This window comes from Phalangium opilio, unplaced genomic scaffold (genome assembly GCF_054372755.1).
Source record: "Phalangium opilio isolate 3A_F unplaced genomic scaffold, DU_Popi_V2 ptg000360l_1, whole genome shotgun sequence".
In the NCBI taxonomy this organism is placed as follows: domain Eukaryota; kingdom Metazoa; phylum Arthropoda; class Arachnida; order Opiliones; family Phalangiidae; genus Phalangium; species Phalangium opilio.
Window position 1 is genome coordinate 2,768,797 of NW_028324230.1, and position 23,432 is coordinate 2,792,228.

General features: G+C 37.9%; 20 non-coding genes and 57 pseudogenes across 20 annotated transcripts; all 77 read left to right on the plus strand.

Annotated features, from left to right (window-relative positions):
- The first annotated feature begins 1,187 nt into the window (after window positions 1–1,187).
- LOC149599134 (5S ribosomal RNA) lies at window positions 1,188–1,306 on the plus strand (annotated as a pseudogene).
- Window positions 1,307–1,443: 137 nt separating this feature from the next.
- LOC149599135 (5S ribosomal RNA) lies at window positions 1,444–1,562 on the plus strand (annotated as a pseudogene).
- Window positions 1,563–1,699: 137 nt separating this feature from the next.
- On the plus strand, window positions 1,700–1,818 carry LOC149599136 (5S ribosomal RNA). Its single transcript, XR_016378670.1, has one exon. It is a non-coding gene; the product is annotated as a 5S ribosomal RNA (ribosomal RNA).
- A 138-nt stretch (window positions 1,819–1,956) lies between these two features.
- Window positions 1,957–2,075, plus strand: LOC149599137 (5S ribosomal RNA; annotated as a pseudogene).
- Window positions 2,076–2,211: 136 nt separating this feature from the next.
- Window positions 2,212–2,314, plus strand: LOC149599138 (5S ribosomal RNA; annotated as a pseudogene).
- A 347-nt stretch (window positions 2,315–2,661) lies between these two features.
- On the plus strand, window positions 2,662–2,780 carry LOC149599139 (5S ribosomal RNA). Its single transcript, XR_016378453.1, has one exon. It is a non-coding gene; the product is annotated as a 5S ribosomal RNA (ribosomal RNA).
- Window positions 2,781–2,917: 137 nt separating this feature from the next.
- Window positions 2,918–3,036, plus strand: LOC149599140 (5S ribosomal RNA; annotated as a pseudogene).
- A 136-nt stretch (window positions 3,037–3,172) lies between these two features.
- On the plus strand, window positions 3,173–3,275 carry LOC149599141 (5S ribosomal RNA; annotated as a pseudogene).
- Window positions 3,276–3,622: 347 nt separating this feature from the next.
- On the plus strand, window positions 3,623–3,741 carry LOC149599142 (5S ribosomal RNA). The gene has a single exon (XR_016378454.1). It is a non-coding gene; the product is annotated as a 5S ribosomal RNA (ribosomal RNA).
- A 137-nt stretch (window positions 3,742–3,878) lies between these two features.
- On the plus strand, window positions 3,879–3,997 carry LOC149599143 (5S ribosomal RNA; annotated as a pseudogene).
- Window positions 3,998–4,132: 135 nt separating this feature from the next.
- Window positions 4,133–4,251, plus strand: LOC149599144 (5S ribosomal RNA; annotated as a pseudogene).
- Window positions 4,252–4,388: 137 nt separating this feature from the next.
- Window positions 4,389–4,491, plus strand: LOC149599145 (5S ribosomal RNA; annotated as a pseudogene).
- A 122-nt stretch (window positions 4,492–4,613) lies between these two features.
- LOC149599146 (5S ribosomal RNA) lies at window positions 4,614–4,732 on the plus strand (annotated as a pseudogene).
- A 586-nt stretch (window positions 4,733–5,318) lies between these two features.
- LOC149599147 (5S ribosomal RNA) lies at window positions 5,319–5,436 on the plus strand (annotated as a pseudogene).
- Window positions 5,437–5,573: 137 nt separating this feature from the next.
- Window positions 5,574–5,692, plus strand: LOC149599148 (5S ribosomal RNA; annotated as a pseudogene).
- Window positions 5,693–5,828: 136 nt separating this feature from the next.
- On the plus strand, window positions 5,829–5,947 carry LOC149599149 (5S ribosomal RNA; annotated as a pseudogene).
- Window positions 5,948–6,084: 137 nt separating this feature from the next.
- LOC149599150 (5S ribosomal RNA) lies at window positions 6,085–6,203 on the plus strand. The gene has a single exon (XR_016378631.1). It is a non-coding gene; the product is annotated as a 5S ribosomal RNA (ribosomal RNA).
- Window positions 6,204–6,340: 137 nt separating this feature from the next.
- LOC149599151 (5S ribosomal RNA) lies at window positions 6,341–6,459 on the plus strand. The gene has a single exon (XR_016378632.1). It is a non-coding gene; the product is annotated as a 5S ribosomal RNA (ribosomal RNA).
- Window positions 6,460–6,595: 136 nt separating this feature from the next.
- On the plus strand, window positions 6,596–6,714 carry LOC149599152 (5S ribosomal RNA). The gene has a single exon (XR_016378672.1). It is a non-coding gene; the product is annotated as a 5S ribosomal RNA (ribosomal RNA).
- A 138-nt stretch (window positions 6,715–6,852) lies between these two features.
- Window positions 6,853–6,971, plus strand: LOC149599153 (5S ribosomal RNA; annotated as a pseudogene).
- Window positions 6,972–7,107: 136 nt separating this feature from the next.
- On the plus strand, window positions 7,108–7,210 carry LOC149599154 (5S ribosomal RNA; annotated as a pseudogene).
- Window positions 7,211–7,782: 572 nt separating this feature from the next.
- Window positions 7,783–7,900, plus strand: LOC149599155 (5S ribosomal RNA; annotated as a pseudogene).
- Window positions 7,901–8,037: 137 nt separating this feature from the next.
- On the plus strand, window positions 8,038–8,156 carry LOC149599156 (5S ribosomal RNA; annotated as a pseudogene).
- A 136-nt stretch (window positions 8,157–8,292) lies between these two features.
- Window positions 8,293–8,411, plus strand: LOC149599157 (5S ribosomal RNA; annotated as a pseudogene).
- A 137-nt stretch (window positions 8,412–8,548) lies between these two features.
- Window positions 8,549–8,667, plus strand: LOC149599158 (5S ribosomal RNA). The gene has a single exon (XR_016378633.1). It is a non-coding gene; the product is annotated as a 5S ribosomal RNA (ribosomal RNA).
- A 137-nt stretch (window positions 8,668–8,804) lies between these two features.
- Window positions 8,805–8,923, plus strand: LOC149599159 (5S ribosomal RNA). The gene has a single exon (XR_016378634.1). It is a non-coding gene; the product is annotated as a 5S ribosomal RNA (ribosomal RNA).
- Window positions 8,924–9,059: 136 nt separating this feature from the next.
- On the plus strand, window positions 9,060–9,178 carry LOC149599160 (5S ribosomal RNA; annotated as a pseudogene).
- A 138-nt stretch (window positions 9,179–9,316) lies between these two features.
- On the plus strand, window positions 9,317–9,435 carry LOC149599161 (5S ribosomal RNA; annotated as a pseudogene).
- Window positions 9,436–9,571: 136 nt separating this feature from the next.
- On the plus strand, window positions 9,572–9,674 carry LOC149599162 (5S ribosomal RNA; annotated as a pseudogene).
- Window positions 9,675–10,246: 572 nt separating this feature from the next.
- LOC149599163 (5S ribosomal RNA) lies at window positions 10,247–10,365 on the plus strand. Its single transcript, XR_016378455.1, has one exon. It is a non-coding gene; the product is annotated as a 5S ribosomal RNA (ribosomal RNA).
- A 137-nt stretch (window positions 10,366–10,502) lies between these two features.
- LOC149599164 (5S ribosomal RNA) lies at window positions 10,503–10,621 on the plus strand (annotated as a pseudogene).
- A 136-nt stretch (window positions 10,622–10,757) lies between these two features.
- Window positions 10,758–10,876, plus strand: LOC149599165 (5S ribosomal RNA; annotated as a pseudogene).
- A 137-nt stretch (window positions 10,877–11,013) lies between these two features.
- On the plus strand, window positions 11,014–11,116 carry LOC149599166 (5S ribosomal RNA; annotated as a pseudogene).
- A 122-nt stretch (window positions 11,117–11,238) lies between these two features.
- On the plus strand, window positions 11,239–11,357 carry LOC149599167 (5S ribosomal RNA; annotated as a pseudogene).
- A 587-nt stretch (window positions 11,358–11,944) lies between these two features.
- Window positions 11,945–12,062, plus strand: LOC149599168 (5S ribosomal RNA; annotated as a pseudogene).
- Window positions 12,063–12,199: 137 nt separating this feature from the next.
- On the plus strand, window positions 12,200–12,318 carry LOC149599169 (5S ribosomal RNA; annotated as a pseudogene).
- Window positions 12,319–12,455: 137 nt separating this feature from the next.
- Window positions 12,456–12,574, plus strand: LOC149599170 (5S ribosomal RNA; annotated as a pseudogene).
- A 137-nt stretch (window positions 12,575–12,711) lies between these two features.
- LOC149599171 (5S ribosomal RNA) lies at window positions 12,712–12,830 on the plus strand. Its single transcript, XR_016378635.1, has one exon. It is a non-coding gene; the product is annotated as a 5S ribosomal RNA (ribosomal RNA).
- Window positions 12,831–12,967: 137 nt separating this feature from the next.
- LOC149599172 (5S ribosomal RNA) lies at window positions 12,968–13,086 on the plus strand. The gene has a single exon (XR_016378636.1). It is a non-coding gene; the product is annotated as a 5S ribosomal RNA (ribosomal RNA).
- Window positions 13,087–13,222: 136 nt separating this feature from the next.
- On the plus strand, window positions 13,223–13,325 carry LOC149599173 (5S ribosomal RNA; annotated as a pseudogene).
- A 122-nt stretch (window positions 13,326–13,447) lies between these two features.
- Window positions 13,448–13,566, plus strand: LOC149599174 (5S ribosomal RNA; annotated as a pseudogene).
- Window positions 13,567–13,703: 137 nt separating this feature from the next.
- On the plus strand, window positions 13,704–13,822 carry LOC149599175 (5S ribosomal RNA; annotated as a pseudogene).
- A 137-nt stretch (window positions 13,823–13,959) lies between these two features.
- Window positions 13,960–14,062, plus strand: LOC149599176 (5S ribosomal RNA; annotated as a pseudogene).
- A 122-nt stretch (window positions 14,063–14,184) lies between these two features.
- On the plus strand, window positions 14,185–14,303 carry LOC149599177 (5S ribosomal RNA). Its single transcript, XR_016378576.1, has one exon. It is a non-coding gene; the product is annotated as a 5S ribosomal RNA (ribosomal RNA).
- A 362-nt stretch (window positions 14,304–14,665) lies between these two features.
- Window positions 14,666–14,768, plus strand: LOC149599178 (5S ribosomal RNA; annotated as a pseudogene).
- Window positions 14,769–14,890: 122 nt separating this feature from the next.
- Window positions 14,891–15,008, plus strand: LOC149599179 (5S ribosomal RNA; annotated as a pseudogene).
- Window positions 15,009–15,145: 137 nt separating this feature from the next.
- Window positions 15,146–15,264, plus strand: LOC149599180 (5S ribosomal RNA; annotated as a pseudogene).
- Window positions 15,265–15,401: 137 nt separating this feature from the next.
- Window positions 15,402–15,520, plus strand: LOC149599181 (5S ribosomal RNA; annotated as a pseudogene).
- Window positions 15,521–15,657: 137 nt separating this feature from the next.
- On the plus strand, window positions 15,658–15,776 carry LOC149599182 (5S ribosomal RNA). Its single transcript, XR_016378637.1, has one exon. It is a non-coding gene; the product is annotated as a 5S ribosomal RNA (ribosomal RNA).
- A 137-nt stretch (window positions 15,777–15,913) lies between these two features.
- On the plus strand, window positions 15,914–16,032 carry LOC149599183 (5S ribosomal RNA). Its single transcript, XR_016378639.1, has one exon. It is a non-coding gene; the product is annotated as a 5S ribosomal RNA (ribosomal RNA).
- A 136-nt stretch (window positions 16,033–16,168) lies between these two features.
- LOC149599184 (5S ribosomal RNA) lies at window positions 16,169–16,271 on the plus strand (annotated as a pseudogene).
- Window positions 16,272–16,618: 347 nt separating this feature from the next.
- On the plus strand, window positions 16,619–16,736 carry LOC149599185 (5S ribosomal RNA; annotated as a pseudogene).
- Window positions 16,737–16,873: 137 nt separating this feature from the next.
- Window positions 16,874–16,992, plus strand: LOC149599186 (5S ribosomal RNA; annotated as a pseudogene).
- A 137-nt stretch (window positions 16,993–17,129) lies between these two features.
- On the plus strand, window positions 17,130–17,248 carry LOC149599187 (5S ribosomal RNA; annotated as a pseudogene).
- A 137-nt stretch (window positions 17,249–17,385) lies between these two features.
- Window positions 17,386–17,504, plus strand: LOC149599188 (5S ribosomal RNA; annotated as a pseudogene).
- A 137-nt stretch (window positions 17,505–17,641) lies between these two features.
- Window positions 17,642–17,760, plus strand: LOC149599189 (5S ribosomal RNA). Its single transcript, XR_016378640.1, has one exon. It is a non-coding gene; the product is annotated as a 5S ribosomal RNA (ribosomal RNA).
- A 136-nt stretch (window positions 17,761–17,896) lies between these two features.
- LOC149599190 (5S ribosomal RNA) lies at window positions 17,897–17,999 on the plus strand (annotated as a pseudogene).
- Window positions 18,000–18,121: 122 nt separating this feature from the next.
- LOC149599191 (5S ribosomal RNA) lies at window positions 18,122–18,240 on the plus strand (annotated as a pseudogene).
- Window positions 18,241–18,377: 137 nt separating this feature from the next.
- Window positions 18,378–18,495, plus strand: LOC149599192 (5S ribosomal RNA; annotated as a pseudogene).
- Window positions 18,496–18,632: 137 nt separating this feature from the next.
- Window positions 18,633–18,751, plus strand: LOC149599193 (5S ribosomal RNA; annotated as a pseudogene).
- A 137-nt stretch (window positions 18,752–18,888) lies between these two features.
- Window positions 18,889–19,007, plus strand: LOC149599194 (5S ribosomal RNA; annotated as a pseudogene).
- A 137-nt stretch (window positions 19,008–19,144) lies between these two features.
- Window positions 19,145–19,263, plus strand: LOC149599195 (5S ribosomal RNA). The gene has a single exon (XR_016378641.1). It is a non-coding gene; the product is annotated as a 5S ribosomal RNA (ribosomal RNA).
- Window positions 19,264–19,400: 137 nt separating this feature from the next.
- LOC149599196 (5S ribosomal RNA) lies at window positions 19,401–19,519 on the plus strand. Its single transcript, XR_016378642.1, has one exon. It is a non-coding gene; the product is annotated as a 5S ribosomal RNA (ribosomal RNA).
- Window positions 19,520–19,655: 136 nt separating this feature from the next.
- Window positions 19,656–19,758, plus strand: LOC149599197 (5S ribosomal RNA; annotated as a pseudogene).
- Window positions 19,759–19,880: 122 nt separating this feature from the next.
- LOC149599198 (5S ribosomal RNA) lies at window positions 19,881–19,999 on the plus strand (annotated as a pseudogene).
- Window positions 20,000–20,136: 137 nt separating this feature from the next.
- On the plus strand, window positions 20,137–20,255 carry LOC149599199 (5S ribosomal RNA; annotated as a pseudogene).
- A 137-nt stretch (window positions 20,256–20,392) lies between these two features.
- Window positions 20,393–20,495, plus strand: LOC149599200 (5S ribosomal RNA; annotated as a pseudogene).
- A 122-nt stretch (window positions 20,496–20,617) lies between these two features.
- LOC149599201 (5S ribosomal RNA) lies at window positions 20,618–20,736 on the plus strand. The gene has a single exon (XR_016378577.1). It is a non-coding gene; the product is annotated as a 5S ribosomal RNA (ribosomal RNA).
- Window positions 20,737–20,873: 137 nt separating this feature from the next.
- LOC149599202 (5S ribosomal RNA) lies at window positions 20,874–20,992 on the plus strand (annotated as a pseudogene).
- Window positions 20,993–21,128: 136 nt separating this feature from the next.
- On the plus strand, window positions 21,129–21,231 carry LOC149599203 (5S ribosomal RNA; annotated as a pseudogene).
- Window positions 21,232–21,353: 122 nt separating this feature from the next.
- LOC149599204 (5S ribosomal RNA) lies at window positions 21,354–21,472 on the plus strand. The gene has a single exon (XR_016378578.1). It is a non-coding gene; the product is annotated as a 5S ribosomal RNA (ribosomal RNA).
- A 140-nt stretch (window positions 21,473–21,612) lies between these two features.
- LOC149599205 (5S ribosomal RNA) lies at window positions 21,613–21,731 on the plus strand (annotated as a pseudogene).
- A 137-nt stretch (window positions 21,732–21,868) lies between these two features.
- LOC149599206 (5S ribosomal RNA) lies at window positions 21,869–21,987 on the plus strand (annotated as a pseudogene).
- A 137-nt stretch (window positions 21,988–22,124) lies between these two features.
- On the plus strand, window positions 22,125–22,227 carry LOC149599207 (5S ribosomal RNA; annotated as a pseudogene).
- A 347-nt stretch (window positions 22,228–22,574) lies between these two features.
- LOC149599208 (5S ribosomal RNA) lies at window positions 22,575–22,693 on the plus strand. The gene has a single exon (XR_016378643.1). It is a non-coding gene; the product is annotated as a 5S ribosomal RNA (ribosomal RNA).
- Window positions 22,694–23,055: 362 nt separating this feature from the next.
- Window positions 23,056–23,174, plus strand: LOC149599209 (5S ribosomal RNA; annotated as a pseudogene).
- A 137-nt stretch (window positions 23,175–23,311) lies between these two features.
- LOC149599210 (5S ribosomal RNA) lies at window positions 23,312–23,430 on the plus strand (annotated as a pseudogene).
- Window positions 23,431–23,432: the final 2 nt, after the last annotated feature.

The window sequence follows — 23,432 nt, forward strand, 5'->3', positions numbered from 1 at the left end:
ATTAATGCCAGGCGGGAGTGTGGCGCACTCCTGTAAGCCAAGCTTCTGGGCGGCAAAGTTTGAGGGAATAAGACACATGCCGGCGATCCTACCCTATAGGTGCCGACTGCCCCGTGTCCGCCGGAGGTAACTTGACCCCCACACCCCTTCCGTCACCTACCAAGTAAACCTCATTTCCTTCCCTGCTTAAACACATACTGAACCCTGACTAATCGCATCCTTGTCGCGGACGTATGTGCCCTACTTACATTGAAACATCCACAATAGAAAAAAAAGAGTTAGTGCCATAATTTTCGTCATCCACAAACTTAAAATGTGAAAAACTTTGGAAAATAAACCTTATACCTTCTTTGGAAATTGATCTCAAGAATTCCTAAAGAATTTCGTTGGGAAATATTCCCTAGACGTTCTTTGGAAATTTATCTCTAGAAATCCTAAAGAATTTCTTTAGAAAATAATCCTAAGAAATTCTTTGGAAATTTATCTCTAGAATTCCTAAAGAGTTTTTCAGAAAATAATCCTAAGAAATTCTTTGGTAATTTATCTCTAGAATTCCTAAAGAATTTTTCAGAAAATAAACCCAAGAAATTCTTTGGAAATTTATCTCTAGAATTCCTAAAGAATTTCTTTAGAAAATAATCCTAAGAAATTCTTTGGAAATTTATCTCTAGAATTCCTAAAGAATTTCTTTAGAAAATAATCCCTAGACCTTCTTTGGAAATTTATCTCTAGAATTCCTAAAGAATTTCTTTAGAAAATAATCCCAAGACATTCTTTGGAAATTTATCTCTAGAATTCCTAAAGAATTTCTTTAGAAAATAATCCCAAGACATTCTTTGGAAATTTATCTCTAGAATTCCTAAAGAATTTCTTTAGAAAATAATCCAAAGACATTCTTTGGAAATTTATCTCTAGAATTCCTAAAGAATTTCATTAGAAAATAATCCCAAGAAATTATTTGGAAATTTATTTCAAAAATTCTTTAGGAAATTCCAAGGAAGTCTTTGGAAATTGCTTCTTTAGAAAATGATCCCAAGGGCTCCGTAGGGTTCCAAAGAAATTCCTTTAGAACTCTTAAGAAGTTTTTTGTAAGAGATCAGATATGAAAAAAGCAAACATATCTTCTTTTTGTTATTGTTTTATAAAGATGAAGGTTAATTAAATTCAAATTATTAATTAGCACTCTCGGCAACGGCCATAATACGCTGAAAACACCGGTTCTCGTCCGATCACCGAAGTTAAGAAGCGTCAAGCGCAGTCAGTACTTGGGAGGGAGACCACTTAGGAACACTGCGTGCCGTTGGCTTTTTCACTTTTTTTTCCTCTTTTAAATTCCAATAGATATGAAAAAAGCAAACATATTTTCTTTTTGTTATTGTTTTAAAAAGATGATGGTTAATTTTTCTCACTTAATTTAAATTCGAATTATTATCTAGCACTCTCGGCAATGGCCATATGACGCTGAAAACACCGGTTCTCGTCCGATCACCGAAAATAAGAAGCGTCGAGCGCAGTCAGTACTTGGGAGGGAGACCACTTAGGAACATTGCGTGCCGTTGGCTTTTTCACTTTTTTTTCCTCTTTTAAATTCCAATAGATATGAAAAAAGCAAACATATTTTCTTTTTGTTATTGTTTTAAAAAGATGAAGGTTAATTTTTCTCACTTAATTTAAATTCGAATTATTATCTAGCACTCTCGGCAACGGGCATATCACGCTGGAAACACCGGTTCTCGTCCGATCACCGAAGTTAAGCAGCGTCGAGCGCAGTCAGTACTTGGGAGGGAGGCCACATAAGAACACTGCGTGCCGTTGTCTTTTTCACTTTTTTTTCCTCATTTAAATTCCAATAGATATAAAAAAAAGCAAACATATTTTCTTTTTGTTATTGTTTTAAAAAGATGATGGTTAATTTTTCTCACTTAATTTAAATTCGAATTATTATCTAGCACTCTCGGCAATGGCCATATGACGCTGAAAACACCGGTTCTCGTCCGATCACCGAAGTTAAGAAGCGTCGAGCGCAGTCAGTACTTGGGATGGAGACCACTTAGGAACACTGCGTGCCGTTGGCTTTTTCACTTTTTTTCCTCTTTTAAATTCCAATAGATATGAAAAAAGCAAACATATTTTCTTTTTGTTATTGTTTTAAAAAGATGAAGGATAATTTGTCTCACTTAATTTAAATTCGAATTATTATCTAGCACTCTCGGCAACGGCCATATCACGCTGAAAACACCGGTTCTCGTCCGATCACCGCAGTTAAGCAGCGTCGAGCGCAGTCAGTACTTGGAAACTCTGCGTGCCGTTGGCTTTTTCACTTTTGTTTCCTGCTTTAAATTCCATCAGATATGAAAAAAGCAAACATATCTTCTTTTTGTTATTGTTTTATAAAGATGAAGATTAATTAAATTCAAACTATTAAATAGCACTCTCGGTAACGGCCATATCAAGCTGAAAACACCGGTTCTCGTCCGATCACCGAAAATAAGCAGCGTCGAGCGCAGTCAGTACTTGGAAACTCTGCGTGCCGTTGGCTTTTTCACTTATGTTTCCTCTTTTAAATTCCATCAGATATGAAAAAAGCAAACATATCTTCTTTTTGTTATTGTTTTATAAAGATGAAGGTTAATTAAATTCAAATTATTAATTAGCACTCTCGGCAACGGCCATATCACGCTGAAAACACCGGTTCTCGTCCGATCACCGAAGTTAAGAAGCGTCGAGCGCAGTCAGTACTTGGGAGGGAGACCACTTAGGAACACTGCGTGCCGTTGACTTTTTCACTTTTTTTTCCTCTTTTAAATTCCAATAGATATGAAAAAAGCAAACATATTTTCTTTTTGTTATTGTTTTAAAAAGATGATGGTTAATTTGTCTCACTTAATTTAAATTCGAATTATTATCTAGCACTCTCGGCAACGGCCATATGACGCTGAAAACACCGGTTCTCGTCCGATCACCGAAGTTAAGAAGCGTCGAGCGCAGTCAGTACTTGGGAGGGAGACCACTTAGGAACACTGCGTGCCGTTGGCTTTTTCACTTTTTTTTCCTCTTTTAAATTCCAATAGATATGAAAAAAGCAAACATATTTTTTTTTGTTATTGTTTTAAAAAGATGATGGTTAATTTGTCTCACTTAATTTAAATTCGAAATATTATCTAGCACTCTCGGCAACGGCCATATCACGCTGAAAACACCGGTTCTCGTCCGATCACCGAAGTTTAGCAGCGTCGAGCGCAGTCAGTACTTGGAAACTCTACGTGCCGTTGGCTTTTTCACTTTTGTTTCCTGTTTTAAATTCCATCAGATATGAAAAAAGCAAACATATCTTCTTTTTGTTATTGTTTTATAAAGATGAAGATTAATTAAATTCAAATTATTAAATAGCACTCTCGGTAACGGCCATATCAAGCTGAAAACACCGGTTCTCGTCCGATCACCGAAAATAAGCAGCGTCGAGCGCAGTCAGTACTTGGAAACTCTGCGTGCCGTTGGCTTTTTCACTTATGTTTCCTCTTTTAAATTCCATCAGATATGAAAAAAGCAAACATATCTTCTTTTTGTTATTGTTTTATAAAGATGAAGGTTAATTAAATTCAAATTATTAATTAGCACTCTCGGCAACGGCCATATCACGCTGAAAACACCGGTTCTCGTCCGATCACCGAAGTTAAGAAGCGTCGAGCGCAGTCAGTACTTGGGAGGGAGACCACTTAGGAACACTGCGTGCCGTTGACTTTTTCACTTTTTTTTCCTCTTTTAAATTCCAATAGATATGAAAAAAGCAAACATATTTTCTTTTTGTTATTGTTTTAAAAAGATGATGGTTAATTTGTCTCACTTAATTTAAATTCGAATTATTATCTAGCACTCTCGGCAACGGCCATATGACGCTGAAAACACCGGTTCTCGTCCGATCACCGAAGTTAAGAAGCGTCGAGCGCAGTCAGTACTTGGGAGGGAGACCACTTAGGAACACTGCGTGCCGTTGGCTTTTTCACTTTTTTTTCCTCTTTTAAATTCCAATAGATATGAAAAAAGCAAACATATTTTTTTTGTTATTGTTTTAGAAAGATGATGGTTAATTTGTCTCACTTAATCTAAATTCGAATTATTATCTAGCACTCTCGGCAACGGCCATATGACGCTGAAAACACCGGTTCTCGTCCGATCACCGAAGTTAAGAAGCGTCGAGCGCAGTCAGTACTTGGGAGGGAGACCACTTAGGAACACTGCGTGCCGTTGGCTTTTTCACTTTTTTTTCCTCTTTTAAATTCCAATAGATATGAAAAAAGCAAACATATCTTCTTTTTGTTATTGTTTTAAAAAGATGATGGTTAATTTGTCTCACTTAATTTAAATTCGAAATATTATCTAGCACTCTCGGCAACGGCCATATCACGCTGAAAACACCGGTTCTCGTCCGATCACCGAAGTTTAGCAGCGTCGAGCGCAGTCAGTACTTGGAAACTCTGCGTGCCGTTGGCTTTTTCACTTTTGTTTCCTCTTTTAAATTCCATCAGATATGAAAGAAGCAAACATATCTTCTTTTTGTTATTGTTTTATAAAGATGAAGGTTAATTGAATTCAAATTATTAAATAGCACTCTCGGCAACGGCCATATCAAGCTGAAAACACCGGTTCTCGTCCGATCACCGAAGTTAAGAAGCGTCGAGCGCAGTCAGTACTTGGGAGGGAGACCACTTAGGAACACTGCGTGCCGTTGGCTTTTTCACTTTTTTTCCTCTTTTAAATTCCAATAGATATGAAAAAAGCAAACATATTTTCTTTTTGTTATTGTTTTAAAAAGATGATGGTTAATTTGTCTCACTTAATTTAAATTCGAAATATTATCTAGCACTCTCGGCAACCGCCATATCACGCTGAAAACACCGGTTATCTTCCGATCACCGAAGTTAAGCAGCGTCGAGCGCAGTCAGTACTTGGAAACTCTGCGTGCCGTTGGCTTTTTCACTTTTGTTTCCTCTTTTAAATTCCATCAGATATGAAAAAAGCAAACATATCTTCTTTTTGTTATTGTTTTATAAAGATGAAGGCTAATTGAATTCAAATTATTAAATAGCACTCTCGGCAACGGCCATATCAAGCTGAAAACACCGGTTATCGTCCGATCACCGAAGTTAAGCAGCGTCGAGCGCAGTCAGTACTTGGAAACTCTGCGTGCCGTTGGCTTTTTCACTTTTGTTTCCTCTTTTAAATTCCATCAGATATGAAAAAAGCAAACATATCTTCTTTTTGTTATTGTTTTATAAAGATGAAGGTTAATTGAATTCAAATTATTAAATAGCACTCTCGGCAACGGCCATATCAAGCTGAAAACACCGGTTCTCGTCCGATCACCGAAGTTAAGAAGCGTCGAGCGCAGTCAGTACTTGGAGGGAGACCACTTAGGAACACTGCGTGCCGTTGGCTTTTTCACTTTTTTTTCCTCTTTTAAATTCCAATAGATATGAAAAAAGCAAACATATTTTCTTTTTGTTATTGTTTTAAAAAGATGATGGTTAATTTGTCTCACTTAATTTAAATTCGAATTATTATCTAGCACTCTCGGCAACGGCCATATGACGCTGAAAACACCGGTTCTCGTCCGATCACCGAAGTTAAGAAGCGTCGAGCGCAGTCAGTACTTGGGAGGGAGACCACTTAGGAACACTGCGTGCCGTTGGCTTTTTCACTTTTTTTCCTCTTTTAAATTCCAATAGATATGAAAAAAGCAAACATATTTTCTTTTTGTTATTGTTTTAAAAAGATGATGGTTAATTTGTCTCACTTAATTTAAATTCGAATTATTATCTAGCACTCTCGGCAACGGCCATATGACGCTGAAAACACCGGTTCTCGTCCGATCACCGAAGTTAAGAAGCGTCGAGCGCAGTCAGTACTTGGGAGGGAGACCACTTAGGAACACTGCGTGCCGTTGGCTTTTTCACTTTTTTTCCCTCTTTTAAATTCCAATAGATATGAAAAAAGCAAACATATCTTCTTTTTTTTATTGTTATAAAAAGATGATGGTTAATTTGTCTCACTTAATTTAAATTCGAAATATTATCTAGCACTCTCGGCAACGGCCATATCACGCTGAAAACACCGGTTCTCGTCCGATCACCGAAGTTAAGAAGCGTCGAGCGCAGTCAGTACTTGGGAGGGAGACCACTTAGGAACACTGCGTGCCGTTGGCTTTTTCACTTTTTTTTCCTCTTTTAAATTCCAATAGATATGAAAAAAGCAAACATATCTTCTTTTTGTTATTGTTTTAAAAAGATGATGGTTAATTTGTCTCACTTAATTTAAATTCGAAATATTATCTAGCACTCTCGGCAACGGCCATATCACGCTGAAAACACCGGTTCTCGTCCGATCACCGAAGTTAAGAAGCGTCGAGCGCAGTCAGTACTTGGGAGGGAGACCACTTAGGAACACTGCGTGCCGTTGGCTTTTTCACTTTTTTTCCTCTTTTAAATTCCAATAGATATGAAAAAAGCAAACATATTTTCTTTTTGTTATTGTTTTAAAAAGATGAAGGTTAATTTTTCTCACTTAATTTAAATTCGAATTATTATCTAGCACTCTCGGCAACGGGCATATCACGCTGGAAACACCGGTTCTCGTCCGATCACCGAAGTTAAGCAGCGTCGAGCGCAGTCAGTACTTGGGAGGGAGGCCACATAAGAACACTGCGTGCCGTTGTCTTTTTCACTTTTTTTTCCTCATTTAAATTCCAATAGATATAAAAAAAAGCAAACATATTTTCTTTTTGTTATTGTTTTAAAAAGGTGATGGTTAATTTTTCTCACTTAATTTAAATTCGAATTATTATCTAGCACTCTCGGCAATGGCCATATGACGCTGAAAACACCGGTTCTCGTCCGATCACCGAAGTTAAGAAGCGTCGAGCGCAGTCAGTACTTGGGATGGAGACCACTTAGGAACACTGCGTGCCGTTGGCTTTTTCACTTTTTTTCCTCTTTTAAATTCCAATAGATATGAAAAAAGCAAACATATTTTCTTTTTGTTATTGTTTTAAAAAGATGAAGCATAATTTGTCTCACTTAATTTAAATTCGAATTATTATCTAGCACTCTCGGCAACGGCCATATCACGCTGAAAACACCGGTTCTCGTCCGATCACCGCAGTTAAGCAGCGTCGAGCGCAGTCAGTACTTGGGAACTCTGCGTGCCGTTGGCTTTTTCACATTTGTTTCCTCTTTTAAATTCCATCAGATATGAAAAAAGCAAACATATCTTCTTTTTGTTATTTTTTTATAAAGATGAAGGTTAATTAAATTCAAATTATTAAATAGCACTCTCGGCAACGGCCATATCAAGCTGAAAACACCGGTTATCGTCCGATCACCGAAGTTAAGCAGCGTCGAGCGCAGTCAGTACTTGGAAACTCTGCGTGCCGTTGGCTTTTTCACTTTTGTTTCCTGTTTTAAATTCCATCAGATATGAAAAAAGCAAACATATCTTCTTTTTGTTATTGTTTTATAAAGATGAAGATTAATTAAATTCAAATTATTAAATAGCACTCTCGGTAACGGCCATATCAAGCTGAAAACACCGGTTCTCGTCCGATCACCGAAAATAAGCAGCGTCGAGCGCAGTCAGTACTTGGAAACTCTGCGTGCCGTTGGCTTTTTCACTTATGTTTCCTCTTTTAAATTCCATCAGATATGAAAAAAGCAAACATATCTTCTTTTTGTTATTGTTTTATAAAGATGAAGGTTAATTGAATTCAAATTATTAAATAGCACTCTCGGCAACGGCCATATCAAGCTGAAAACACCGGTTCTCGTCCGATCACCGAAGTTAAGAAGCGTCGAGCGCAGTCAGTACTTGGAGGGAGACCACTTAGGAACACTGCGTGCCGTTGGCTTTTTCACTTTTTTTTCCTCTTTTAAATTCCAATAGATATGAAAAAAGCAAACATATTTTCTTTTTGTTATTGTTTTAAAAAGATGATGGTTAATTTGTCTCACTTAATTTAAATTCGAATTATTATCTAGCACTCTCGGCAACGGCCATATGACGCTGAAAACACCGGTTCTCGTCCGATCACCGAAGTTAAGAAGCGTCGAGCGCAGTCAGTACTTGGGAGGGAGACCACTTAGGAACACTGCGTGCCGTTGGCTTTTTCACTTTTTTTCCTCTTTTAAATTCCAATAGATATGAAAAAAGCAAACATATTTTCTTTTTGTTATTGTTTTAAAAAGATGATGGTTAATTTGTCTCACTTAATTTAAATTCGAATTATTATCTAGCACTCTCGGCAACGGCCATATGACGCTGAAAACACCGGTTCTCGTCCGATCACCGAAGTTAAGAAGCGTCGAGCGCAGTCAGTACTTGGGAGGGAGACCACTTAGGAACACTGCGTGCCGTTGGCTTTTTCACTTTTTTTCCCTCTTTTAAATTCCAATAGATATGAAAAAAGCAAACATATCTTCTTTTTTTTATTGTTTTAAAAAGATGATGGTTAATTTGTCTCACTTAATTTAAATTCGAAATATTATCTAGCACTCTCGGCAACGGCCATATCACGCTGAAAACACCGGTTCTCGTCCGATCACCGAAGTTAAGAAGCGTCGAGCGCAGTCAGTACTTGGGAGGGAGACCACTTAGGAACACTGCGTGCCGTTGGCTTTTTCACTTTTTTTTCCTCTTTTAAATTCCAATAGATATGAAAAAAGCAAACATATCTTCTTTTTGTTATTGTTTTAAAAAGATGATGGTTAATTTGTCTCACTTAATTTAAATTCGAAATATTATCTAGCACTCTCGGCAACGGCCATATCACGCTGAAAACACCGGTTCTCGTCCGATCACCGAAGTTAAGAAGCGTCGAGCGCAGTCAGTACTTGGGAGGGAGACCACTTAGGAACACTGCGTGCCGTTGGCTTTTTCACTTTTTTTCCTCTTTTAAATTCCAATAGATATGAAAAAAGCAAACATATTTTCTTTTTGTTATTGTTTTAAAAAGATGAAGGTTAATTTTTCTCACTTAATTTAAATTCGAATTATTATCTAGCACTCTCGGCAACGGGCATATCACGCTGGAAACACCGGTTCTCGTCCGATCACCGAAGTTAAGCATCGTCGAGCGCAGTCAGTACTTGGGAGGGAGGCCACATAAGAACACTGCGTGCCGTTGTCTTTTTCACTTTTTTTTCCTCATTTAAATTCCAATAGATATAAAAAAAAGCAAACATATTTTCTTTTTGTTATTGTTTTAAAAAGGTGATGGTTAATTTTTCTCACTTAATTTAAATTCGAATTATTATCTAGCACTCTCGGCAATGGCCATATGACGCTGAAAACACCGGTTCTCGTCCGATCACCGAAGTTAAGAAGCGTCGAGCGCAGTCAGTACTTGGGATGGAGACCACTTAGGAACACTGCGTGCCGTTGGCTTTTTCACTTTTTTTCCTCTTTTAAATTCCAATAGATATGAAAAAAGCAAACATATTTTCTTTTTGTTATTGTTTTAAAAAGATGAAGCATAATTTGTCTCACTTAATTTAAATTCGAATTATTATCTAGCACTCTCGGCAACGGCCATATCACGCTGAAAACACCGGTTCTCGTCCGATCACCGCAGTTAAGCAGCGTCGAGCGCAGTCAGTACTTGGGAACTCTGCGTGCCGTTGGCTTTTTCACATTTGTTTCCTCTTTTAAATTCCATCAGATATGAAAAAAGCAAACATATCTTCTTTTTGTTATTTTTTTATAAAGATGAAGGTTAATTAAATTCAAATTATTAAATAGCACTCTCGGCAACGGCCATATCAAGCTGAAAACACCGGTTATCGTCCGATCACCGAAGTTAAGCAGCGTCGAGCGCAGTCAGTACTTGGAAACTCTGCGTGCCGTTGGCTTTTTCACTTTTGTTTCCTGTTTTAAATTCCATCAGATATGAAAAAAGCAAACATATCTTCTTTTTGTTATTGTTTTATAAAGATGAAGATTAATTAAATTCAAATTATTAAATAGCACTCTCGGTAACGGCCATATCAAGCTGAAAACACCGGTTCTCGTCCGATCACCGAAAATAAGCAGCGTCGAGCGCAGTCAGTACTTGGAAACTCTGCGTGCCGTTGGCTTTTTCACTTATGTTTCCTCTTTTAAATTCCATCAGATATGAAAAAAGCAAACATATCTTCTTTTTGTTATTGTTTTATAAAGATGAAGGTTAATTAAATTCAAATTATTAATTAGCACTCTCGGCAACGGCCATATCACGCTGAAAACACCGGTTCTCGTCCGATCACCGAAGTTAAGAAGCGTCGAGCGCAGTCAGTACTTGGGAGGGAGACCACTTAGGAACACTGCGTGCCGTTGACTTTTTCACTTTTTTTTCCTCTTTTAAATTCCAATAGATATGAAAAAAGCAAACATATTTTCTTTTTGTTATTGTTTTAAAAAGATGATGGTTAATTTGTCTCACTTAATTTAAATTCGAATTATTATCTAGCACTCTCGGCAACGGCCATATGACGCTGAAAACACCGGTTCTCGTCCGATCACCGAAGTTAAGAAGCGTCGAGCGCAGTCAGTACTTGGGAGGGAGACCACTTAGGAACACTGCGTGCCGTTGGCTTTTTCACTTTTTTTTCCTCTTTTAAATTCCAATAGATATGAAAAAAGCAAACATATTTTTTTTTGTTATTGTTTTAAAAAGATGATGGTTAATTTGTCTCACTTAATCTAAATTCGAATTATTATCTAGCACTCTCGGCAACGGCCATATGACGCTGAAAACACCGGTTCTCGTCCGATCACCGAAGTTAAGAAGCGTCGAGCGCAGTCAGTACTTGGGAGGGAGACCACTTAGGAACACTGCGTGCCGTTGGCTTTTTCACTTTTTTTTCCTCTTTTAAATTCCAATAGATATGAAAAAAGCAAACATATCTTCTTTTTGTTATTGTTTTAAAAAGATGATGGTTAATTTGTCTCACTTAATTTAAATTCGAAATATTATCTAGCACTCTCGGCAACGGCCATATCACGCTGAAAACACCGGTTCTCGTCCGATCACCGAAGTTTAGCAGCGTCGAGCGCAGTCAGTACTTGGAAACTCTGCGTGCCGTTGGCTTTTTCACTTTTGTTTCCTCTTTTAAATTCCATCAGATATGAAAGAAGCAAACATATCTTCTTTTTGTTATTGTTTTATAAAGATGAAGGTTAATTGAATTCAAATTATTAAATAGCACTCTCGGCAACGGCCATATCAAGCTGAAAACACCGGTTCTCGTCCGATCACCGAAGTTAAGAAGCGTCGAGCGCAGTCAGTACTTGGGAGGGAGACCACTTAGGAACACTGCGTGCCGTTGGCTTTTTCACTTTTTTTTCCTCTTTTAAATTCCAATAGATATGAAAAAAGCAAACATATTTTCTTTTTGTTATTGTTTTAAAAAGATGATGGTTAATTTGTCTCACTTAATTTAAATTCGAAATATTATCTAGCACTCTCGGCAACCGCCATATCACGCTGAAAACACCGGTTATCGTCCGATCACCGAAGTTAAGCAGCGTCGAGCGCAGTCAGTACTTGGAAACTCTGCGTGCCGTTGGCTTTTTCACTTTTGTTTCCTCTTTTAAATTCCATCAGATATGAAAAAAGCAAACATATCTTCTTTTTGTTATTGTTTTATAAAGATGAAGGTTAATTGAATTCAAATTATTAAATAGCACTCTCGGCAACGGCCATATCAAGCTGAAAACACCGGTTATCGTCCGATCACCGAAGTTAAGCAGCGTCGAGCGCAGTCAGTACTTGGAAACTCTGCGTGCCGTTGGCTTTTTCACTTTTGTTTCCTCTTTTAAATTCCATCAGATATGAAAAAAGCAAACATATCTTCTTTTTGATATTGTTTTATAAAGATGAAGGTTAATTGAATTCAAATTATTAAATAGCACTCTCGGCAACGGCCATATCAAGCTGAAAACACCGGTTCTCGTCCGATCACCGAAGTTAAGAAGCGTCGAGCGCAGTCAGTACTTGGAGGGAGACCACTTAGGAACACTGCGTGCCGTTGGCTTTTTCACTTTTTTTTCCTCTTTTAAATTCCAATAGATATGAAAAAAGCAAACATATTTTCTTTTTGTTATTGTTTTAAAAAGATGATGGTTAATTTGTCTCACTTAATTTAAATTCGAATTATTATCTAGCACTCTCGGCAACGGCCATATGACGCTGAAAACACCGGTTCTCGTCCGATCACCGAAGTTAAGAAGCGTCGAGCGCAGTCAGTACTTGGGAGGGAGACCACTTAGGAACACTGCGTGCCGTTGGCTTTTTCACTTTTTTTTCCTCTTTTAAATTCCAATAGATATGAAAAAAGCAAACATATTTTCTTTTTGTTATTGTTTTAAAAAGATGATGGTTAATTTGTCTCACTTAATTTAAATTCGAATTATTATCTAGCACTCTCGGCAACGGCCATATGACGCTGAAAACACCGGTTCTCGTCCGATCACCGAAGTTAAGAAGCGTCGAGCGCAGTCAGTACTTGGGAGGGAGACCACTTAGGAACACTGCGTGCCGTTGGCTTTTTCACTTTTTTTCCCTCTTTTAAATTCCAATAGATATGAAAAAAGCAAACATATCTTCTTTTTGTTATTGTTTTAAAAAGATGATGGTTAATTTGTCTCACTTAATTTAAATTCGAAATATTATCTAGCACTCTCGGCAACGGCCATATCACGCTGAAAACACCGGTTCTCGTCCGATCACCGAAGTTAAGAAGCGTCGAGCGCAGTCAGTACTTGGGAGGGAGACCACTTAGGAACACTGCGTGCCGTTGGCTTTTTCACTTTTTTTTCCTCTTTTAAATTCCAATAGATATGAAAAAAGCAAACATATCTTCTTTTTGTTATTGTTTTAAAAAGATGATGGTTAATTTGTCTCACTTAATTTAAATTCGAAATATTATCTAGCACTCTCGGCAACGGCCATATCACGCTGAAAACACCGGTTCTCGTCCGATCACCGAAGTTAAGAAGCGTCGAGCGCAGTCAGTACTTGGGAGGGAGACCACTTAGGAACACTGCGTGCCGTTGGCTTTTTCACTTTTTTTCCTCTTTTAAATTCCAATAGATATGAAAAAAGGAAACATATTTTCTTTTTGTTATTGTTTTAAAAAGATGAAGGTTAATTTGTCTCACTTAATTTAAATTCGAATTATTATCTAGCACTCTCGGCAACGGCCATATCACGCTGAAAACACCGGTTCTCGTCCGATCACCGAAGTTAAGCAGCGTCGAGCGCAGTCAGTACTTGGAAACTCTGCGTGCCGTTGGCTTTTTCACTTTTGTTTTCTCTTTTAAATTCCATCAGATATGAAAAAAGCAAACATATCTTCTTTTTGTTATTGTTTTATAAAGATGAAGGTTAATTGAATTCAAATTATTAAATAGCACTCTCGGCAACGGCCATATCAAGCTGAAAACACCGGTTCTCGTCCGATCACCGAAGTTAAGAAGCGTCGAGCGCAGTCAGTACTTGGGAGGGAGACCACTTAGGAACACTGCGTGCCGTTGGCTTTTTCACTTTTTTTTCCTCTTTTAAATTCCAATAGATATGCAAAAAGCAAACATATTTTCTTTTTGTTATTGTTTTAAAAAGATGATGGTTAATTTGTCTCACTTAATTTAAATTCGAATTATTAAATAGCACTCTCGGCAACGGCCATATCACGCTGAAAACACCGGTTCTCGTCCGATCACCGAAGTTAAGCAGCGTCGAGCGCAGTCAGTACTTGGGAGTGAGACCACTTAGGAACACTGCGTGCCGTTGGCTTTTTCACTTTTTTTTCCTCTTTTAAATTCCAATAGATATGAAAAAAGCAAACATATTTTCTTTTTGTTATTGTTTTAAAAAGATGATGGTTAATTTGTCTCACTTAATTTAAATTCGAATTATTATCTAGCACTCTCGGCAACGGCCATATCACGCTGAAAACACCGGTTCTCGTCCGATCACCGAAGTTAAGCAGCGTCGAGCGCAGTCAGTACTTGGAAACTTTGCGTGCCGTTGGCTTTTTCACTTTTATTTCCTCTTTTAAATTCCATGAGATATGAAAAAAGCAAACATATCTTCTTTTTCTTATTGATTTATAAAGATGAAGGTTAATTAAATTCGAATTATTAAATAGCACTCTCGGCAACGGCCATATCACGCTGAAAACACCGGTTCTCGTCCGATCACCGAAGTTGAGCAGCGTCGAGCGCAGTCAGTACTTGGGAGGGAGACCACTTAGGAACACTGCGTGCCGTTGGCTTTTTCACTTTTTTTTCCTCTTTTAAATTCCAATAGATATGAAAAAAGCAAACATATTTTCTTTTTGTTATTGTTTTAAAAAGATGATGGTTAATTTGTCTCACTTAATTTAAATTCGAAATATTATCTAGCACTCTCGGCAACCGCCATATCACGCTGAAAACACCGGTTATCGTCCGATCACCGAAGTTAAGCAGCGTCGAGCGCAGTCAGTACTTGGAAACTCTGCGTGCCGTTGGCTTTTTCACTTTTATTTCCTCTTTTAAATTCCATGAGATATGAAAAAAGCAAACATATCTTCTTTTTCTTATTGATTTATAAAGATGAAGGTTAATTGAATTCAAATTATTAAATAGCACTCTCGGCAACGGCCATATCAAGCTGAAAACACCGGTTCTCGTCCGATCACCGAAGTTAAGCAGCGTCGAGCGCAGTCAGTACTTGGAAACTTTGCGTGCCGTTGGCTTTTTCTCTTTTATTTCCTCTTTTAAATTCCATGAGATATGAAAAAAGCAAACATATCTTCTTTTTGTTATTGTTTTATAAAGATGAAGGTTAATTGAATTCAAATTATTAAATAGCACTCTCGGCAACGGCCATATCAAGCTGAAAACACCGGTTCTCGTCCGATCACCGAAGTTAAGAAGCGTCGAGCGCAGTCAGTACTTGGAGGGAGACCACTTAGGAACACTGCGTGCCGTTGGCTTTTTCACTTTTTTTTCCTCTTTTAAATTCCAATAGATATGAAAAAAGCAAACATATTTTCTTTTTGTTATTGTTTTAAAAAGATGATGGTTAATTTGTCTCACTTAATTTAAATTCGAATTATTATCTAGCACTCTCGGCAACGGCCATATGACGCTGAAAACACCGGTTCTCGTCCGATCACCGAAGTTAAGAAGCGTCGAGCGCAGTCAGTACTTGGGAGGGAGACCACTTAGGAACACTGCGTGCCGTTGGCTTTTTCACTTTTTTTTCCTCTTTTAAATTCCAATAGATATGAAAAAAGCAAACATATTTTCTTTTTGTTATTGTTTTAAAAAGATGATGGTTAATTTGTCTCACTTAATTTAAATTCGAATTATTATCTAGCACTCTCGGCAACGGCCATATGACGCTGAAAACACCGGTTCTCGTCCGATCACCGAAGTTAAGAAGCGTTGAGCGCAGTCAGTACTTGGGAGGGAGACCACTTAGGAACACTGCGTGCCGTTGGCTTTTTCACTTTTTTTCCCTCTTTTAAATTCCAATAGATATGAAAAAAGCAAACATATCTTCTTTTTGTTATTGTTTTAAAAAGATGATGGTTAATTTGTCTCACTTAATTTAAATTCGAAATATTATCTAGCACTCTCGGCAACGGCCATATCACGCTGAAAACACCGGTTCTCGTCCGATCACCGAAGTTAAGAAGCGTCGAGCGCAGTCAGTACTTGGGAGGGAGACCACTTAGGAACACTGCGTGCCGTTGGCTTTTTCACTTTTTTTTCCTCTTTTAAATTCCAATAGATATGAAAAAAGCAAACATATCTTCTTTTTGTTATTGTTTTAAAAAGATGATGGTTAATTTGTCTCACTTAATTTAAATTCGAAATATTATCTAGCACTCTCGGCAACGGCCATATCACGCTGAAAACACCGGTTCTCGTCCGATCACCGAAGTTAAGAAGCGTCGAGCGCAGTCAGTACTTGGGAGGGAGACCACTTAGGAACACTGCGTGCCGTTGGCTTTTTCACTTTTTTTCCTCTTTTAAATTCCAATAGATATGAAAAAAGGAAACATATTTTCTTTTTGTTATTGTTTTAAAAAGATGAAGGTTAATTTGTCTCACTTAATTTAAATTCGAATTATTATCTAGCACTCTCGGCAACGGCCATATCACGCTGAAAACACCGGTTCTCGTCCGATCACCGAAGTTAAGCAGCGTCGAGCGCAGTCAGTACTTGGAAACTCTGCGTGCCGTTGGCTTTTTCACTTTTGTTTTCTCTTTTAAATTCCATCAGATATAAAAAAAGCAAACATATCTTCTTTTTGTTATTGTTTTATAAAGATGAAGGTTAATTGAATTCAAATTATTAAATAGCACTCTCGGCAACGGCCATATCAAGCTGAAAACACCGGTTCTCGTCCGATCACCGAAGTTAAGAAGCGTCGAGCGCAGTCAGTACTTGGAAACTCTGCGTGCCGTTGGCTTTTTCACTTTTGTTTCCTCTTTTAAATTCCATCAGATATGAAAAAAGCAAACATATCTTCTTTTTGTTATTGTTTTATAAAGATGAAGGTTAATTGAATTCAAATTATTAAATAGCACTCTCGGCAACGGCCATATCAAGCTGAAAACACCGGTTCTCGTCCGATCACCGAAGTTAAGAAGCGTCGAGCGCAGTCAGTACTTGGAGGGAGACCACTTAGGAACACTGCGTGCCGTTGGCTTTTTCACTTTTTTTTCCTCTTTTAAATTCCAATAGATATGAAAAAAGCAAACATATTTTCTTTTTGTTATTGTTTTAAAAAGATGATGGTTAATTTGTCTCACTTAATTTAAATTCGAATTATTATCTAGCACTCTCGGCAACGGCCATATGACGCTGAAAACACCGGTTCTCGTCCGATCACCGAAGTTAAGAAGCGTCGAGCGCAGTCAGTACTTGGGAGGGAGACCACTTAGGAACACTGCGTGCCGTTGGCTTTTTCACTTTTTTTTCCTCTTTTAAATTCCAATAGATATGAAAAAAGCAAACATATTTTCTTTTTGTTATTGTTTTAAAAAGATGATGGTTAATTTGTCTCACTTAATTTAAATTCGAATTATTATCTAGCACTCTCGGCAACGGCCATATGACGCTGAAAACACCGGTTCTCGTCCGATCACCGAAGTTAAGAAGCGTCGAGCGCAGTCAGTACTTGGGAGGGAGACCACTTAGGAACACTGCGTGCCGTTGGCTTTTTCACTTTTTTTCCCTCTTTTAAATTCCAATAGATATGAAAAAAGCAAACATATCTTCTTTTTGTTATTGTTTTAAAAAGATGATGGTTAATTTGTCTCACTTAATTTAAATTCGAAATATTATCTAGCACTCTCGGCAACGGCCATATCACGCTGAAAACACCGGTTCTCGTCCGATCACCGAAGTTAAGAAGCGTCGAGCGCAGTCAGTACTTGGGAGGGAGACCACTTAGGAACACTGCATGCCGTTGGCTTTTTCACTTTTTTTTCCTCTTTTAAATTCCAATAGATATGAAAAAAGCAAACATATCTTCTTTTTGTTATTGTTTTAAAAAGATGATGGTTAATTTGTCTCACTTAATTTAAATTCGAAATATTATCTAGCACTCTCGGCAACGGCCATATCACGCTGAAAACACCGGTTCTCGTCCGATCACCGAAGTTAAGAAGCGTCGAGCGCAGTCAGTACTTGGGAGGGAGACCACTTAGGAACACTGCGTGCCGTTGGCTTTTTCACTTTTTTTCCTCTTTTAAATTCCAATAGATATGAAAAAAGGAAACATATTTTCTTTTTGTTATTGTTTTAAAAAGATGAAGGTTAATTTGTCTCACTTAATTTAAATTCGAATTATTATCTAGCACTCTCGGCAACGGCCATATCACGCTGAAAACACCGGTTCTCGTCCGATCACCGAAGTTAAGCAGCGTCGAGCGCAGTCAGTACTTGGAAACTCTGCGTGCCGTTGGCTTTTTCACTTTTGTTTTCTCTTTTAAATTCCATCAGATATGAAAAAAGCAAACATATCTTCTTTTTGTTATTGTTTTATAAAGATGAAGGTTAATTGAATTCAAATTATTAAATAGCACTCTCGGCAACGGCCATATCAAGCTGAAAACACCGGTTCTCGTCCGATCACCGAAGTTAAGAAGCGTCGAGCGCAGTCAGTACTTGGGAGGGAGACCACTTAGGAACACTGCGTGCCGTTGGCTTTTTCACTTTTTTTTCCTCTTTTAAATTCCAATAGATATGAAAAAAGCAAACATATTTTCTTTTTGTTATTGTTTTAAAAAGATGATGGTTAATTTGTCTCACTTAATTTAAATTCGAATTATTAAATAGCACTCTCGGCAACGGCCATATCACGCTGAAAACACCGGTTCTCGTCCGATCACCGAAGTTAAGAAGCGTCGAGCGCAGTCAGTACTTGGAGGGAGACCACTTAGGAACACTGCGTGCCGTTGGCTTTTTCACTTTTTTTTCCTCTTTTAAATTCCAATAGATATGAAAAAAGCAAACATATTTTCTTTTTGTTATTGTTTTAAAAAGATGATGGTTAATTTGTCTCACTTAATTTAAATTCGAATTATTATCTAGCACTCTCGGCAACGGCCATATGACGCTGAAAACACCGGTTCTCGTCCGATCACCGAAGTTAAGAAGCGTCGAGCGCAGTCAGTACTTGGGAGGGAGACCACTTAGGAACACTGCGTGCCGTTGGCTTTTTCACTTTTTTTTCCTCTTTTAAATTCCAATAGATATGAAAAAAGCAAACATATTTTCTTTTTGTTATTGTTTTAAAAAGATGATGGTTAATTTGTCTCACTTAATTTAAATTCGAATTATTATCTAGCACTCTCGGCAACGGCCATATGACGCTGAAAACACCGGTTCTCGTCCGATCACCGAAGTTAAGAAGCGTCGAGCGCAGTCAGTACTTGGGAGGGAGACCACTTAGGAACACTGCGTGCCGTTGGCTTTTTCACTTTTTTTCCCTCTTTTAAATTCCAATAGATATGAAAAAAGCAAACATATCTTCTTTTTGTTATTGTTTTAAAAAGATGATGGTTAATTTGTCTCACTTAATTTAAATTCGAAATATTATCTAGCACTCTCGGCAACGGCCATATCACGCTGAAAACACCGGTTCTCGTCCGATCACCGAAGTTAAGAAGCGTCGAGCGCAGTCAGTACTTGGGAGGGAGACCACTTAGGAACACTGCGTGCCGTTGGCTTTTTCACTTTTTTTTCCTCTTTTAAATTCCAATAGATATGAAAAAAGCAAACATATCTTCTTTTTGTTATTGTTTTAAAAAGATGATGGTTAATTTGTCTCACTTAATTTAAATTCGAAATATTATCTAGCACTCTCGGCAACGGCCATATCACGCTGAAAACACCGGTTCTCGTCCGATCACCGAAGTTAAGAAGCGTCGAGCGCAGTCAGTACTTGGGAGGGAGACCACTTAGGAACACTGCGTGCCGTTGGCTTTTTCACTTTTTTTCCTCTTTTAAATTCCAATAGATATGAAAAAAGGAAACATATTTTCCTTTTGTTATTGTTTTAAAAAGATGAAGGTTAATTTGTCTCACTTAATTTAAATTCGAATTATTATCTAGCACTCTCGGCAACGGCCATATCACGCTGAAAACACCGGTTCTCGTCCGATCACCGAAGTTAAGCAGCGTCGAGCGCAGTCAGTACTTGGAAACTCTGCGTGCCGTTGGCTTTTTCACTTTTGTTTTCTCTTTTAAATTCCATCAGATATGAAAAAAGCAAACATATCTTCTTTTTGTTATTGTTTTATAAAGATGAAGGTTAATTGAATTCAAATTATTAAATAGCACTCTCGGCAACGGCCATATCAAGCTGAAAACACCGGTTCTCGTCCGATCACCGAAGTTAAGAAGCGTCGAGCGCAGTCAGTACTTGGGAGGGAGACCACTTAGGAACACTGCGTGCCGTTGGCTTTTTCACTTTTTTTTCCTCTTTTAAATTCCAATAGATATGAAAAAAGCAAACATATTTTCTTTTTGTTATTGTTTTAAAAAGATGATGGTTAATTTGTCTCACTTAATTTAAATTCGAATTATCAAATAGCACTCTCGGCAACGGCCATATCACGCTGAAAACACCGGTTCTCGTCCGATCACCGAAGTTAAGCAGCGTCGAGCGCAGTCAGTACTTGGGAGTGAGACCACTTAGGAACACTGCGTGCCGTTGGCTTTTTCACTTTTTTTTCCTCTTTTAAATTCCAATAGATATGAAAAAAGCAAACATATTTTCTTTTTGTTATTGTTTTAAAAAGATGATGGTTAATTTGTCTCACTTAATTTAAATTCGAATTATTATCTAGCACTCTCGGCAACGGCCATATCACGCTGAAAACACCGGTTCTCGTCCGATCACCGAAGTTAAGCAGCGTCGAGCGCAGTCAGTACTTGGAAACTTTGCGTGCCGTTGGCTTTTTCACTTTTATTTCCTCTTTTAAATTCCATGAGATATGAAAAAAGCAAACATATCTTCTTTTTCTTATTGATTTATAAAGATGAAGGTTAATTAAATTCGAATTATTAAATAGCACTCTCGGCAACGGCCATATCACGCTGAAAACACCGGTTCTCGTCCGATCACCGAAGTTGAGCAGCGTCGAGCGCAGTCAGTACTTGGGAGGGAGACCACTTAGGAACACTGCGTGCCGTTGGCTTTTTCACTTTTTTTTCCTTTTTTAAATTCCAATAAATATGAAAATAGCAAACATATTTTCTTTTTGTTATTGTTTTAAAAAGATGAAGGTTAATTTGTCTCACTTAATTTAAATTCGAATTATTAAATAGCACTCTCGGCAACGGCCATATCACGCTGAAAACACCGGTTCTCGTCCGATCACCGAAGTTAAGCAGCGTCGAGCGCAGTCAGTACTTGGGAGTGAGACCACTTAGGAACACTGCGTGCCGTTGGATTTTTCACTTTTTTTTCCTCTTTTAAATTCCAATAGATATGAAAAAAGCAAACATATTTTTTTTTGTTATTGTTTTAAAAAGATGATGGTTAATTTGTCTCACTTAATTTAAATTCGAATTATTATCTAGCACTCTCGGCAACGGCCATATCACGCTGAAAACACCGGTTCTCGTCCGATCACCGAAGTTAAGCAGCGTCGAGCGCAGTCAGTACTTGGAAACTTTGCGTGCCGTTGGCTTTTTCACTTTTATTTCCTCTTTTAAATTCCATGAGATATGAAAAAAGCAAACATATCTTCTTTTTCTTATTGATTTATAAAGATGAAGGTTAAGTAAATTCGAATTATTAAATAGCACTCTCGGCAACGGCCATATCACGCTGAAAACACCGGTTCTCGTCCGATCACCGAAGTTGAGCAGCGTCGAGCGCAGTCAGTACTTGGGAGGGAGACCACTTAGGAACACTGCGTGCCGTTGGCTTTTTCACTTTTTTTTCCTCTTTTAAATTCCAATAAATATGAAAATAGCAAACATATTTTCTTTTTGTTATTGTTTTAAAAAGATGAAGGTTAATTTGTCTCACTTAATTTAAATTCGAATTAGTATTAAATAGCACTCTCGGCAACGGCCATATCACGCTGAAAACACCGGTTGTCGTCCGATCACCGAAGTTAAGCAGCGTCGAGCGCAGTCAGTACTTGGGAGGGAGACCACTTAGGAACACTGCGTGCCGTTGGCTTTTTCACTTTTTTTTCCTCTTTTAAATTCCAATAGATATGAAAAAAGGAAACATATTTTCTTTTTGTTATTGTTTTAAAAAGATGAAGGTTAATTTGTCTCACTTAATTTAAATTCGAATTATTATCTAGCACTCTCGGCAACGGCCATATCACGCTGAAAACACCGGTTCTCGTCCGATCACCGAAGTTAAGCAGCGTCGAGCGCAGTCAGTACTTGGGAGTTAGACCACTTAGGAACACTGCGTGCCGTTGGCTTTTTCACTTTTTTTTCCTCTTTTAAATTCGTATAGATATGAAAAAAGCAAACATATTTTCTTTTTGTTATTGTTTTAAAAAGATGAAGGTCAATTTGTCTCACTTAATTTAAATTCGAATTATTATCTAGCACTCTCGGCAACGGCCATATCACGCTGAAAACACCGGTTCTCGTCCGATCACCGCAGTTAAGCAGCGTCGAGCGCAGTCAGTACTTGGAAACTCTGCGTGCCGTTGGCTTTTTCACATTTGTTTCCTCTTTTAAATTCCATCAGATATTAAAAAAGCAAACATATCTTCTTTTTGTTATTGTTTTATAAAGATGAAGGTTAATTAAATTCAAATTATTAAATATCACTCTCGGCAACGGCCATATCAAGCTGAAAACACCGGTTCTCGTCCGATCACCGAAAATAAGCAGCGTTGAGCGCAGTCAGTACTTGGAAACTCTGCGTGCCGTTGGCTTTTTCACTTATGTTTCCTCTTTTAAATTCCATCAGATATGAAAAAAGCAAACATATCTTCTTTTTGTTATTGTTTTATAAAGATGAAGGTTAATTAAATTCAAATTATTAATTAGCACTCTCGGCAACGGCCATATCACGCTGAAAACACCGGTTCTCGTCCGATCACCGAAGTTAAGAAGCGTCGAGCGCAGTCAGTACTTGGGAGGGAGACCACTTAGGAACACTGCGTGCCGTTGGCTTTTTCACTTTTTTTTCCTCTTTTAAATTCCTATAGATATGAAAAAAGCAAACATATTTTCTTTTTGTTATTGTTTTAAAAAGATGAAGGTCAATTTGTCTCACTTAATTTAAATTCGAATTATTATCTAGCACTCTCGGCAACGGCTATATCAAGCTGATAACACCGGTTATCGTCCGATCACCGAAGTTAAGCAGCGTCGATCGCAGTCAGTACTTGGAAACTCTGCGTGCCGTTGGCTTTTTCACTTTTGTTTCCTCTTTTAAATTCCATCAGATATGAAAAAAGCAAACATATCTTCTTTTTGTTATTGTTTTATAAAGATGAAGGTTAATTGAATTCAAATTATTAAATAGCACTCTCGGCAACGGCCATATCAAGCTGAAAACACCGGTTCTCGTCCGATCACCGAAGTTAAGAAGCGTCGAGCGCAGTCAGTACTTGGGAGGGAGACCACTTAGGAACACTGCGTGCCGTTGGCTTTTTCACTTTTTTTTCCTCTTTTAAATTCCAATAGATATGAAAAAAGCAAACATATTTTCTTTTTGTTATTGTTTTAAAAAGATGAAGGTTAATTTGTCTCACTTAATTTAAATTCGAATTATTAAATAGCACTCTCGGCAACGGCCATATCACGCTGAAAACACCGGTTCTCGTCCGATCACCGAAGTTAAGCAGCGTCGAGCGCAGTCAGTACTTGGGAGTGAGACCACTTAGGAACACTGCGTGCCGTTGGCTTT